General features: G+C 37.2%; 1 long non-coding RNA gene across 1 annotated transcript in view; it reads right to left on the bottom strand.

Moving 5' to 3' along the window:
- The window catches only part of LOC132345755 (uncharacterized), a 32,413-nt gene extending 18,959 nt beyond the window's left edge, over positions 1-13,454 (bottom strand). The window contains exons 1-2 of the long non-coding RNA XR_009495278.1: positions 13,397-13,454; positions 820-1,016 (exon numbers count right to left, since the gene is read on the bottom strand). This is a non-coding gene — a long non-coding RNA (uncharacterized lncRNA). The remainder of the gene's footprint in view (positions 1-819; positions 1,017-13,396) is intronic.
- Between the last annotated feature and the right edge of the window lie 1,370 nt (positions 13,455-14,824).

Below are 14,824 nucleotides of genomic sequence, written 5' to 3'. Positions count from 1 at the left end.
TAACAGAAAACTAGGCTTTTCCCCTTCTTCATCTTACACATAATTCCCACTTGAAATGACAACAACTAAAGTTTCAGGCCTTTGGCATAACTTCTTATCAGCCTCAAGTCATCCATTTTTTTATTTCTTGTGGGCTCTCTGGATTCTTTCTGCACATCATTGCCTGGAAAATCCTGTGGTGTTTATTACAGTATTCTTGGAAGAAAGAAGCTGCTAAAATAACTGCAATGTTCATCCTTTGCTTAATTACAGCAAATATCTCTAGAGTTAGACTTAATTGGGTAGAGTCTGGTAACATTTATTAAAGGTGTGGATTGTGCTTATGCTTTGTATTGTATTTTATATTTATTTGTTTCATTTAACTGCTAACATGATTTTATCAGGGGTGTGGTCTCAACTTGATAGCTTTCTGGGATAACAAAGTGAGGTTATAATGCTCTTCTGCAATCTCTTCTTCATGATCTCTTGTCTTCCATCATCTCAAACTGCTCTTTATTAATTGCCTCCATTGTCTACTCTGGTCACCAATGCCTTTAATACCAGTATTTCTGTCTGCAGTGTTATTTTCCCTCTATGCTTTGATAAATACTTTTATTTTTAGACATAAAACAGCCTCAGAAGCTTTCCCTGCACCTTCTATTTAAATTTAAACCAATATATATTCTATTGAACCTTAATAATCTTCCACTGGGATTCCAGGTGGCCCAGTGGTACAGAATCTGCCCTACCAATGCAGGAAATGCAAGAGATAAGTGTTGAATCCTTGGGTCGGAAAGGTTCCCTAGAGAAGAAAATGGCAACAAACTCCAGTATTCTTACCTGGAAAATTCCATGGCAGATGTGTCTCCACCTCTCCATTGAGTTTATATCTTTTGACATTGAGAGAGGAAGGGCTTTAGAATACTAATGGGATAAAGAGCATCTTTCCTGATGAAGTCTAAATTCTATGGTGAGACTTCCAGACGATAAATTCCGTTCTTTGCCTTCCCATTCTTCATTATACATTAAAAAAATTCCTAGAAATACGTCAAGGGGAATAACACATGTCAGTTATTTGGAATGCTTTTACCAACTCACCACATTGAAAATACAGAATTAAGCAAATGTGAATGTTCAAACTAATCTCCCCTCAACATACACTATTTAGCCTCAGTGAGAAGTCTTAGTTAAATTTACTGATAGTTCAGCTCTAATTTAAGGGAAATTCAAGACATGTAGCCAGCAAAGCAAATTGAACTGACTACAGAGATGGAGAGAGGGCAGAGAAGGATAAAGATGGGCCAGAATGAGTGAGGTAGAGTAGAGATGCCACAGTGGATGAAAAGCAACAAGAAAGATTAGAAACAGGGACAGGACAGAGAAACACTTGGGATGCACAAATACACATTAAAAGGAACATATTTTTGATGGCAGAAAGAACATCTTAGAACAGGGACTCTAATGCGTTCTTTAGTCATTGTGTACAGGTGGTGTAAAACTCCAATGGTTGCATGAATCACCCTTTGTTCTGCTGATTTTTTCATATTTCCTAAATTAGCACCCTAGGAGATTTTTATTCTCCAAATATTCTACCTAATGGGAATCAGGAAGAGTGAGAAATGCTAAATACAAGAATCTAACTTGCAGCTCCATATCATTAAAAATAAAAAGAAGAAGAACCTATTAACATTGCAGTTCACTAAGGTAGCTGACAATAATATGTTGCTTCCTATCTTAATATCAAGTTCTTTGGTCAAAATTAAGAACATATTTTTCTGTTTTAGTTTGTTTTGTTTTGTTTAATCAACATAATGCCCAAAGGGAAAAATGTGACAAACAACAAGATTAAAGACAAAATGATGACAACTGAAATAAACCATTTCTTTGTAATGGAAATTTTTAAAAAACATTGTTCCATATGGCACTAAGATAAAATTTTCAATAAAATGGATAGTTCCTGTGAACTAGAAATTACCAAAGTTGCCTCAAAAAAAGCAGAAAATTTGAATAAGTCCAAATAACAATGAAAGAAATTGAGAAAATTGTCAAGGGAGTATCTCACAAAACTTGCTCTGTGTTCAGATGGTTTTATCTATAAAAACTCTCAAATAACTAGTTACAGATACAGTATAAGATTTTCAAGAATATAGAAATAGCTCAGTATCGATTCAATTCTGTGCATATAGCGAGCATATTCAATTCTAGGAGCTAACAAGGGTAGCACTAAAAAGGAATTTACAGACAGATATTTTTAGGCACAAAATGTTAAAGTTAAACAAAAAATAGAAAGCAACATTCAGTAGTATATTTAAAAGTCACCAGTGCCATGTCCCTTTTATGTGATGAATAAAAGCTTGAAGAAAATGTTAAAATATTTAATAAATAGATCATCACATCAAGTAGCTTAATAAAATTATTCATAATATGAAGATCTGTTGAAAGACATAAGGTATCATTTAACCCAATTGAATACTTACTGCTGAGAAAAATAATTGTTTAATTAGAATCTGAAGAGTATATCTGTGATTACTTAAGGAATATGACAAAATATCAACAACCATTATACTTAATGTTCAAGTTATTTGGGAGATATTTTGGCTCAAAAGGGCTTCCTTGGTGACTCAGATATTAAAGAATCCTCCTGTAATGCAGGAGACCAGGGTTCATTCAATGAGTCAGGAAGATTCCCTGGAGAAAGAAATGGCTACCCACTCCAGTTTTCTTGCCTGGAGAATTCCATGGACAGAGGAGCCTGGCAGGCTTACAGTCCATGGGGTTGCAGAGTCAGACACGACTGAGTAACTTTCACTTTCACTTGGCTCAAAAAATAGGGTCTGAAACAGGAGTACAAAGTTATTAAATAGGAAGAGATGAGAGTGGCATTACTTTCCTGTATCTGATTGAACATCCTTAAGTTACTGTTAGTTCCAACCAGCATCATTCCATAGCTTAATTTAAAAACAAGAAGCAAAACTTAAGTACATTTAAAAAATAATGAGGATTAAAACCAAAGTAGAAAGCAAATTGTCAGATAAGGTATGAGAATTTTTAAACCATTCAATAAAGAGCTTTATTGCAACTCACAAAATGCAATGCCAAAGAAATTCCATTAATAATAGCAAAGGATATATAGGAATAAAAACAAATATGTATAGCCAATAGAAAATCAAATACCATACTACTTTGAAATCTACAATTCCTTTCAATTCAGTTCAGTTGCTCAGTCATGTACAACTCTCTGGGACTCCATGAACCACAGCATGCCAGGCCTCCCTGTCCATCACCAACTCCCGGAATCCACCCAAACCCATGTCCATTGAATCTGTGATGCCATCCGACCATCTCATCCTCTGCCATCCCCTTCTCCTCCTGCCCTCAATCTTTCCCAGCATCAGGGTCTTTTCAAATGAGTCAGCTCTTCACATCAGGCGGCCAAAGTACTGGAGTTTCAGCTTCAACATCAGTCTTTCCAATGAACACCCAGGACTGATCTCCTTTAAGATGGACTGGTTGGATCTCCTTGCAGTCCAAAGGACTCTAAAGAGTCTTCTTCAATTCCACAGTTCAAAAGCATCAATTCTTCTGTGCTCACCTTTCTTTATAGTCCAAGTCTCACATCCATACATGACCACAGGAAAAACCATAGCCTTGACTAGACAGACCTTTGTTGGCAAAGTAATATCTCTGTAATATACTGTCTAGGTTGGTTATAACTTTCCCTCTAAGGAGTAAACGTCTTTTAATTTCATGGCTGAAGTCTCCATCTGCAGTGATTTTGGAGCCCCAAAAAATAAAGTCTGCCACAGTTTCCACTGTTTCCCCATCTATTTCCCATGAAGTGATGGGACCAGATGCCATGATCTTCGTTTTCTGAATGTTGAGCTTTAAGCCAACTTTTTCACTCTCCTCTTTCACTTTCATCAAGAGGCTTTTTAGTTCCTCTTCACTTTCTGCCATAAGGGTGGTGTCACCTGCATATCTGAGGTTATTGATATTTCTCCCAGCAATCTTGATTCCAGCTTGTGCTTCCTCCAGCCCAGCATTTCTCATGATGTACTCTGCATATAAGTTAAATAAGTAGGGTGACAATATATAGCCTTGATGTACTCCTTTTCCTATTTGGAACCAGTCTGTTGTTCTATGTCCAATTCTAACTGTTGCTTCCCGACCTGCATACAGGTTTCTCAAGAGGCAGGTCAGGTGGTCTGGTATTCCCATCTCTTTCAGAATTTTCCAGTTTATTGGGTTCCACACAGTCAAAGGTTTTGGCATAGTCAATAAAGCAGAAATAGATGTTTTTCTGGAACTCTCTTGCTTTTTCAATGATCCAGCAGATGTTGGCATTTTGATCTCTTCAATAAGTAATATCAAAACAATATACCTGAAAGGCAATATTTAGTACTATAAACATATCAATACTAGGAGTTTGTGAATGAATCCTTTTACTTTTATTCATTATAGTTCTGATGAAAAAAAAATCCCAAGTAGTGTGTGTATATATGTATATATATATATATATATATATATATATATATATATATATACAGCAAAAGAGGGACATAAAGAGCTTGGAATACCTATCCTAAAATTAATACTTCTAAAAAAATTTATACTTCTAAAATATGAAAGAAAACTCCTGAAAAATAAAAGGAGCAATCCATTTTTTCAAATATATATACTCCATGCATCTATAACAGTATTCAAATAAAGAAAGCAGATTAACAGGGAAAATTATATCACCAAAATATAACCTCTACTATGTAATAATAATGGAGAAGGTGATGGCACCCCACTCCAGTGTTCTTGCCTAGAAAATCCCATGGACAGAGGAGCCTGGTAGGCTGCAGTCCATGGGGTTGCGAAGAGTCGGACACGACTGAGCAACTTCACTTTCACTTTTCCCTTTCATGCATTGGAAAAGGAAATGGCAACCCACTCCAGTGTTCTTGCCTGGATAATCCCAGGGATGGGGGAGCCTGGTGGGCTGCCGTCTATGGGGTTGCACAGAGTCGGACACGACTGAAGCGAGTTAGCAGCAGCAGCAGCAGGTAACAATAAATGATAAAGGAGCCCTCCCAAAAAATAACCAAAACCGACATATAAAACAATTCATATATATAATACAAAGAGCTGATGACTAAAGGTAACCTAGCTAAGCTAGATAGGAGAGAGTTGTCAACAAACACCATGCAGTCAGAATTTCATTAAGTCAGCTGCTCAGCTTTGTAAGTCAGTGAACAAGAGATTGATGAATAAAAAAGAATATACTTTGTAAATTCTTAGACAAGCCTGGAAAAATAATCTAAAATATAGAAATGGTTACATTCTCCATATTAAAAATGCAGAATATGTTTTAAAAATGCAGATGACTGACTTTTGCTTTGGTTATGATGAAATAGTTTGTACTCAACTAATATTCCAAACAACAACGTAAAAGTAAGAAACACATATAAAATCGTTAAAACTTGTTGGAATACATTAGAAATTGCGAAGCATATGGCCTAAGAAAAAGTTAATTGAGATTATCTCAATTTTCAGCCCGCCTCTTTCTTCTCAGGAAGAGAGCATGAGGTCAACATCTAGGCAGAGTTTCTACTAAGGTGTAGAGCAGACAGCAGAGTTTGAGACAAGTCCCAGAGCCGGGAAGACAAACATATGAGATTAGTAGTGCTGTGGCAGCCTGGATAATCCCAGAGATATGGTAAACTCAAACAAACAAGCCCAACATTTGGCATCAGTTTTCCCCACAAGACATTTTGAACATGCCACATTGTTTGGGAGTCAAAATTACATGTTAGGTCCTAGAAATGAGAAAACATTTTTAAAAACTCAGACATTTAGTTGGAAACTCTAGGCAATTAAACCTTAGGGAAATCAGAGAGAGAACCATCATTACAGACTGCAACACAGCACAGGGTGAATTTAGCCTCTGATTGGATTGAGCTCCTCTGCTCCTCTGCATCCTACCAGAGGACTGGGTAAATCCTCTCTGCAGAGAGGTGACATCATCCAGAGTGACTCCAATTTTTCATACAAATTTCTGGAATTTAAGCAAAACTTGCCAGGTATACCTATGAATGGGACTAAAGGAAAATATCATAGAAAAAGTTACAAAAGACAAAGATACTGAAGTTATCAGCCTTGATCTTTAAAAATAACTAATTAAGATGGTATAAAATATACATGACAATATTGACATTCTCACCAGAGAACTTGAATCAATAGAAAAGAAGAAAATTAAATTCCTAGAACTTAAAATATATAGTAATTAAGATGAAGAACTGACATGGCAGAAAGATTAATTAGTTGGACTATATAAACTCATAGACTATATCCAGATTTAAGCATGAAGAAAAAGTATGGGTGATACACAAATATTCTAAGTTGTACCACAGTGCAATTTTAGTCACAGAAAGGAAGAGATATAGAACAAGGAAAATGCAATTTTTGAAGAGATAATGGCATCAAAAATTCTACAACCAATGGATGACATCAATCTACCAATAGAAGTTTGAAACCAGAAACAGTATAAAGAAAAGTCACTTAGATGCAAAAGTACAACTAACTAAGGAAACTGAAGAGAGAGGGAAAAAAAAATCTTTCTAAAAAGAAATCTTAAAAATAGCCAAATAAACAGGGCATCTCACCATCAAAAGGGCAGCAACAAGACTGAAAGCTGACTTTACAAGATAAATACAGAAAACCTGGAGATCACAGATTGATATCTTTAATGTACTGAGGGGAAAGCATCAAAACGAAACAACTGCCTTCACATTCTATACCCAGAAAAAATATTCTTTAAGAGTGACAGCAAACTGAAGAAACTCCAATGCAAACACAAATTGAGAAAATATTTGCCAGCTAGATCCACAGTAAAGACCCAACACTGAGAGATGTCTTCAGACAGAAGGAAAATGGAAAATGGTACCAGAAATGCACAAATAAATGAAGAACAAAAATGGATATGTGATATAGTATCACGTATCCATTGTAAATGGATATGTAAATTGTAAATAAATATGTGATAAAGTATGAATAATTTTTAATTGAATTGTCTCCATAAATAATTCATTGTAAATAAATATGTGATAAAGTATGAATAATCTTTAATTGAATTGTCTCCATAAATAATTCATAAAAACTTAGAAAATGCAAGAAAAACAAAAAATAAATCAATATCACCACACATTGCCAGAGAGTACAGTGAAAGTACACAGATGATACTATTGGAGATGGGAGGAGAGATACCTAGTCTACCAGGACATTTGAATAGAGGAAAGCCCTTCTCTATCCTGGATAGAAGAACTATGTGCTATATGCTAAGTTGCTTCAGTTGTGTCCGACTCTTTGCAATTCCATGGACTGTAGCCCGCCAGGCTCCTCTGTCCATGGGAATTCTCCAAGCAAGAATACTGGAGTGGGTTGTCCTGCCCTCTTCCAGGGGATCTTCCTAACCCAGGGATCAAACACAGGTCTCCCTCATTGCAGGAGGATTCTTTACTGCCTGAGCCTCCTCTATTCTTGAGGAGTAGATTCTTGACTGAGTTTCAACTGATTCAAATAATGGAGAGTAGATAATAAAGACCCCCCCAAAAAAATTGAGACTTTCCTGGTGATCCACTGGTTAAGACTCTGCATTACACTGCAGGGAGCATGGGTAGGGGGCTTGGGTCGGGAGCATGGGTAGGGAGCTTGGGTTAGATCCCTGGTTGGGGAACTAGGATCCTGCAAGACACATGTCACATTAAAAAAAAAAATTAGAAATTACATGGTTGGTGGGTGTTGAGAAATCTTTAGATAAACAAATATTTAGATTTGTGAATTATCTATTATGGAGTCACCAAATTTATCTCTGCATATTTTCAGCTCTATACAATTATTCCTTGCTTACTAATTTCATCTTTTAGTTCATTCCTATCAGTCTTGTTAAAAAATATCAAGAGGTAGAAAAAAAAACATAATATAATATGTAGAACCTGAACAAAACACAGAATTATATCAACCATGAAACGAAAATCATAATGAAAATTTATTTCATATTAATTATGCATTTATACTCAATACCCCATACTGTATATTTTAGGTCATCAAAAGAACAAAAATAATTGAAGCAAAAGAAAAATTCTAGTGTAAAGAATCAAGAAAAGTGGAATGATGCATCTTTCTGAAAGCAATTTGATTTTCTGCTTCTTTTCTCCCTGGTGCTTGCCAGACAGGCCCAGCAATAAATGGTAAATGGAACAGTTTTCCTAAGAGAATGCTTAAAATTCTTGCCAAATAAAGTAGGATTCTGTTAATTAAAATTTTAATTGTTCTTGAAAGTGGTTGAGAAAGACAATACTTAACCTTTCTAAAAGAATATGCCAGCAACATATTTCTCCTTTAGCAGACCATGTACAAATTACTTATTCAATACCTATTGATTAAATGTTTTAATCCTTATGCAGATTCAAATGATAACTGTGCACCCAATCAATTTTTGCTTGTAGCCTCCCTAAGAGCAGATGTTCAAGCTCTGTTTATGTGAATTTAGGTACAATCTAAAGAGTCTTTTACTCTTTCTGTCACTCTCAAGGAGGATTGAAGGTTGTTGAGATTATCTTATTTGCTTCAATTCACAAGCTTCCACACCTAACTCCTTCTACCCATTGCTGAGCAAAGTCTCTCAAGACTTTGTCTCTTATGTTAAAAATGAGGAAATGCAACATGTTTGAAATTATCCTTTACTTTAACATAGGTCACAGATTAATACCAATTAAAAAAAATTTTTAAGTTATTAACTGTCCTACTCTGTCTGGCAACTACTAGGTGTTTAAGAAAAAATCACTGTAATTTAAATTACAGTCCAGCCAAATGTACATTGTCTATTCTGTACAGAGCATTTGCCCTAAATCCTTTTATCATTTCTGGCCCATAGAATTGAACTGGGTAATATGAAATGTAAGTAAACATTTCTCTTCCCACTCACACTTAATTCAGTAACATAATGTCACCAGTACTCTACGTGTTTTCTTATACGCTTGGCTCTATTTATTTAAAATATTTGTTAAATAAATAATAGTAATAACAACAATAATAATAAATCTTCACATGTTTATCATAACTATTGACTCAATAATTAGGTATACAAATTTAAAAACAATTTTCCCTACATCTTTTGTTAATAAACTCGTATGTATGTTCTCATATCTATCTCTACTGCTACTGCTGCTAAATCACTTCAGTCGTGTCTGACTCTGTGCGACCCCATAGACAGCAGCCCACCAGGCTCCCCCGTCCCTGGGATTCTCCAGGCAAGAACACTGGAGTGGGTTGCCATTTTCTTCTCCAATGCATGAAAGTGAAAAGTGAAAGTGAAGTCGCTCAGTCATGTCCGACTCTTAGCAACCCCGTGGACTGCAGCCTACCAGGCTCCTCCGTCCATGGGATTTTCCAGGCAAGAGTACTAGAGTGGGGTGCCATTGCCTTCTCTGATACCTTTATGTGCATTCAAATATAATCACCCATACATTCGATTTTGTAACTTCCATTTTAAAAAATGAGATTACATGGACTAGGCTGTCAAAGCTTCTACACAGGCAGTTATGCCTTATGCCTTCAATATCACAACTGATCCTAATTTAATAAACCCATTATTATTGTTACCAAAAGACCCAAACTCTCTTTCCACTCTTAAATTTTTCACTTGACATCTGGAGGAAAAATATACAAGTTCATATTTTCATCATTTATCTCATGAAGAGAGTTTTTATAGTAGAGAGCCATCAATACTTCTAAGAAGATAACTGACATGATTGCTCTTCAGTTTTAGTAGAATATATTTGTTACAGAAGGGAGAACTTGAAGGTGGACAGATAGAACATCAAGGAGCCTACTTTAGTTGGCAAGTCAGAGTGGTGAGGACTAGACTATAGGAGATAGGTTCCAGAAATGGAGAATGGCGATAGTAGCTGTTGTCAGAGAAGGAAACCTTAAAGTTAAACCCAAAGTGTCTAGATTCTCAGTTTGTTGTTTATAGTGATAAAGTTCAACAAAACAAGAAATACAGAAACAAGAGCAATTTTGAGGTGGAAATGTGGCCCTGGATATGCTGTATAAGATGCCTCTGTGGGACAATTATTAAACAGTGACTTTTGAGGAATTGGAAAATCTTATCATTCTCGCTTTCTCATCACTTAACATTTTAGTTTAAATATTTTTAAAATTTTGCTTTATATTCTCAACAATTTTATTTTATGGCTGGCAAAATATACACTGAACAAAGTCAATAAAATTTACATTTTCAATTGTTGGCCATTTGGATAGCTGCCAAATTTTGTTATTATACATGAGGATGAAGTGGATATCTTGAAGAATATAACTTTTTAATCTTTGAATTACTGTCTAAGAATCCATATCCCCAGAAATAAATTGTTTATTCAGTCAAATGATATGAAAATTGAAAGTTATTTGTCCAAAAGTCTTTTACAAGTGGGGAAACAGTGGCTGCTCTTATTTTTCTCAGCTCCAAAGTCCTTGGAAGGAAGGTTATGACCAACCTAGACAGCATATTGAAAAGCAGAGACATTACTTTGTCAACAAAGGTCTGTCTAGTCAAGGCTATGGTTTTTCCAGTGGTCATGTATGGATGTGAGAGTTGGACTGTGAAGAAAGCTGAGCACCAAAGAATTGATGCTTTTGAACTGTGGTGTTGGGGAAGCCTCTTGAGAGTCCCTTGGATTGCAAGGAGATCCAACCAGTCCATCCTGAAGGAAATCAGTCCTGAGTATTGATTGGAAGGACTGATGCTGAAGCTGAACCTCCAGTACTTTGGCCACCTGATATGAAGAGCTGACTCATTTTGAAAAGACCCTGATGCTGGAAAAGATTGAGGGCAGGAGGAGAAGGGGACGACAGAGGATGAGATGGGTGGATGGCATCACAGACTCAATGGACATGGGTTTGGGTGGATCCCGGGAATTGGTGATGGACAGGGAGGCCTGGTGTGCTGTGATTCATGGGGTCACAAAGAGTCAGACATGACTGAGCAACTGAACTGAACTTTTATGAGTTGTTTTTTAAGCACACACTAATGCACAAGTGTGCATGTTTGTGTTTCTGTGTGTGCATATGTGTGTGTGTGTGTACACATTACCATGGATTTTTTGGTTTGGTTTGGATTTATGTTATCATCAGAACTGAGATTTTTTAGTTTCTGCTTTAGAGGTACTCTGAGCATTTTCCCTCGTATTTACTTTAGCACACCCCTGGCAAGTGTACTAAGTATTTATCACAGAATTCTGTTGAAACAAGCAGGGCTTTTAGCACAAAAACTTTTCAGACTTGAAAATTTTCTAGCATACTACATATTTATGCTTCATTCTGGAGCATCACTGTCTCCAAATAATCTTTGCACATATAGATATATGACCCAATACCCCACAGATTCCAACAAAAAAAAATATATAAAAAAACATTTCAAGCATCCTTGTTACTGACCAATTTATAGCTCCTCTTGCAAAATGATGAATAAAGAGAAAACAAATGCATAACAGCAGTTTACCTACTTCAGCTACTGAGTGCCTTATGTTCTTCTTTTGCTCTTCATGGACTTCCTCAGAGGCAAATTAGTGAAATCGCAGGTGCCTTCTGGAAAAAGTGATTAGCCTATTCAGAGCTCCCTTGTGCTCTCTAAAAGGCACTTTAATGTTAACTGAACATTCCACTATGTTGTCAGATTTAGAATTGATCCCAGTTTCCAGTGAGCAACTTATCCTGACAGACTGCTAGAAAACGGATACTCCACTTGGCATTTGATTCTAAAGAGAAGCGGTAAGAAGAAAACACATCAGCTGTGGCGAGACCATTATGATACCAGTGGTTGGTTTCAAAAGTGGTTTTTAATGTGTTTATACACTGAAAATAAAGAACCGGCGTAAGAAATGGTATTTGTCTCAGGCCACACTATGACAGCAACTACTTTTTTCTTCTTATGCTTCTAATTTTGGATTAAATTTCACCTCATTAGAGAGCTCTTCCTGACATCCTTCAGTTGTTTCCAGCTTCACTCCATAATGCTCAAACCAGCTCAGTTATTAATGGAATCATCCACTTCGTAATTATACATTTATTCCTACTTACTTGTTACTTCCTCCCTCTTCTACTATCTGTGATCTCACTGAGAGAAGGAACTGTGTGTATTTCTTACCCCAAAATTCCAGTTTCTGCCTAAGTATCTGGTACCTAGCAAGCATTAAGTAATTATTTCATTAATGAATAAACTATATTGTCACCCTGCTTATTTAACTTATACACAGAGTACATCAAGAGAAGTGCTGGGCTGGAAGAAGCACAAGCTGGAATCAGATTGCTGGGAGAAATATCAATAACTTCAGATATGCAGATGACACCACCCTTATGGCAGAAAGTGAAGAGGAGCTAAAGAGCCTCTTGATGAAAGTGAAAGAAGAGAGTGAAAATGTTGGCTTAAAGCTCAACATTCAGAAACTAAGATTATGGCATCTGGTCCCACCATTTCATGGGAAGTAGATAGGAAAACAGTGGAAGCAGTGTCAGACTTTATTTTTTTGGGCTCCAATATCACTGCAGATGGTGATTGCAGCCATGAAATTAAAAGACGTTTACTCCTTGGAAGGAAAGTTAAGACCAACCTAGATAGCATATTTAAAAGCAGAGACATTACTTTGCCAACAAAGGTCCATCTAGTCAAGGCTATGGTTTTTCCAGTGGTCATGTATGGATGTGACAGTTGGACTGTGAAGAAAGCTTAGCACCGAAGAATTGATGCTTTTGAACTGTGGTGTTGGAGAAGCCTCTTGAGAGTCCCTTGGACTACAAGGAGATCCAACCAGTCCATTCTAAAGGAGGTCAGTCCTGGGTGTTCATTGGAAGGACTGATGCTAAAGCTGAAACTCCAATACTTTGGCCACCTCTTGCGAAGACTTGACTCATTGGAAGAGACCCTGATGCTGGGAGGGGTTGGGGGCAGGAGGAGAAGGGAATGACGGAGGATGAGATGGCTGGATGGCACACCAACTAGATGCACATGAGTTTGAGTAAACTCCGGGAGTTGGTGATGGACAGAGAGGCCTGGTGTGCTGTGATTCATGGGGTTACAAAGAGTCGGACATGACTGAGCAACTGAAGTGAACTGAACTGAAGTGAATAAAACCATAAGTACAACTCATAAGCACCAACTTCAAATTAAAGAACACCATCGTTACACACCTACATGTTTTGGCTACAGAAGCAAACAAAAAAAATATATTATTCATCTAAATATATTTCAATCCATAAATTCCTTGAAAGCATTTTTTTAGGAATGGCATCATCTCAAAACAAATGGAAAATGACTCAGAATTAGAGATGGTGCCCAATCCTAGAGCAATTACAAGTGAAGAAAACAACTTGAACTCACATTGTATGGGAAAATGTGTCAAAAGATGTCCATAGAGAAAGTGAAGCTGAACCTTCAGCAGATGTCCACTATAAAGCTCCCAGAGTGAGACATTCTGGAATGTGAAGTCAAGTGGGCCTTAGGAACCATCACTATAAACAAAGCTAGTGGAGGTCATGGAATTCCAGTTGAGCTATTTCAAATCCTAAAAGATGATGCTGTGAAAGTGCTACAATCAGTATGTCAGCAAATTTGGAAAACTTAGCAGTGGCCACAGGACTGGAAAAAGCTCAGTTTCCATTCCTGTCCCAAAGAAAGGCAATGTCAAAGAATGCTCCAGCTACCACACAATTGTACTCATCTCACACACTAGTAAAGTACTGCTCAAAATTCTCCAAGCCAGGCTTCAGCAATACGTGAACCATGAACTTCCAGATGTTCAAGCTGGTTTTAGCAAAGGCAGAGGAATCAGAGATCAAATTGCCAATATCCACTAGATCATCAAAAAAGCGAGAGAGTTCCAGAAAAACATCTATTTCTGCTTTAATGACCATGCCAAAACCTTTGACTGTGTGGATCCCAATAAACTGTGGGAAATTGTGGAAGAGATGGGAATACCAGACCACCTGACCTGCCTCTTGAGAAACCTGTATGCAGGTCAGGAAGCAATAGTTAGAACTGGACATGGAACAACAGACTGGTTCAAATCGGAAAAGGAGTATGTCAAGGCTGTATATTGTCACCCTGCTTATTTAACTTATATGCAGAGTGCATCATGAGAAACACTGGACTGGATGAAGAACAAGCTAGAATCAAGATGCCGGGAGAAATATCAATAGCCTCAGATATGCAGATGACAGCACCCTTATGGCAGAAAGTGAAGAGGAGCTAAAGAGCCTCTTGATGAAAGTGAAAGAGGGGAGTGAAAAAGTTGGCTTAAAGCTGAACATTCAGAAAACTTAGATCATGGCATCCGGTCCCATCACTTCATGGGAAATCGATGGGGAAACAGGGGAAACAGTGGATGACTTTATTGGGGGGGGGCCTCCAAAATCACTGCAGATGGTAAACTACAGCCATGAAATTAAAAGATGCTTACTCCTTGGAAGGAAAGTTATGACCAAACTAGGCAGTATATTAAATAGCAGAGACAGTACTTTGCCAACAAAGGTCCATCTAGTCAAGGCTATTTTTTTCCAGTAGCCATGTATGGATGTGAGAGTTGGCCGATAAAGAAAGCTGAGCACCAAAGAATTGATGCTTCTGAACTGTGGTTTTGGAGAAGACTCTTGAGAGTCCCTTGGACTGCAAGGAGATCCAACCACTCCATCCTAAAGGAGATCAGTCCTGGGTGTTCGTTGGTAGGACTGATGTTGAAGCTGAAACTCCAATACTTTGGCCCCCTATGTGAAGAGTTGACTCAGTTTAAAAGACCCTGATGCTGGGAAA

The sequence above is a fragment of the Bos taurus genome, chromosome 1 (genome assembly GCF_002263795.3).
Source record: "Bos taurus isolate L1 Dominette 01449 registration number 42190680 breed Hereford chromosome 1, ARS-UCD2.0, whole genome shotgun sequence".
Classification (NCBI taxonomy): domain Eukaryota; kingdom Metazoa; phylum Chordata; class Mammalia; order Artiodactyla; family Bovidae; genus Bos; species Bos taurus.
This window is presented reverse-complemented; position numbering and strand designations above follow the sequence as displayed.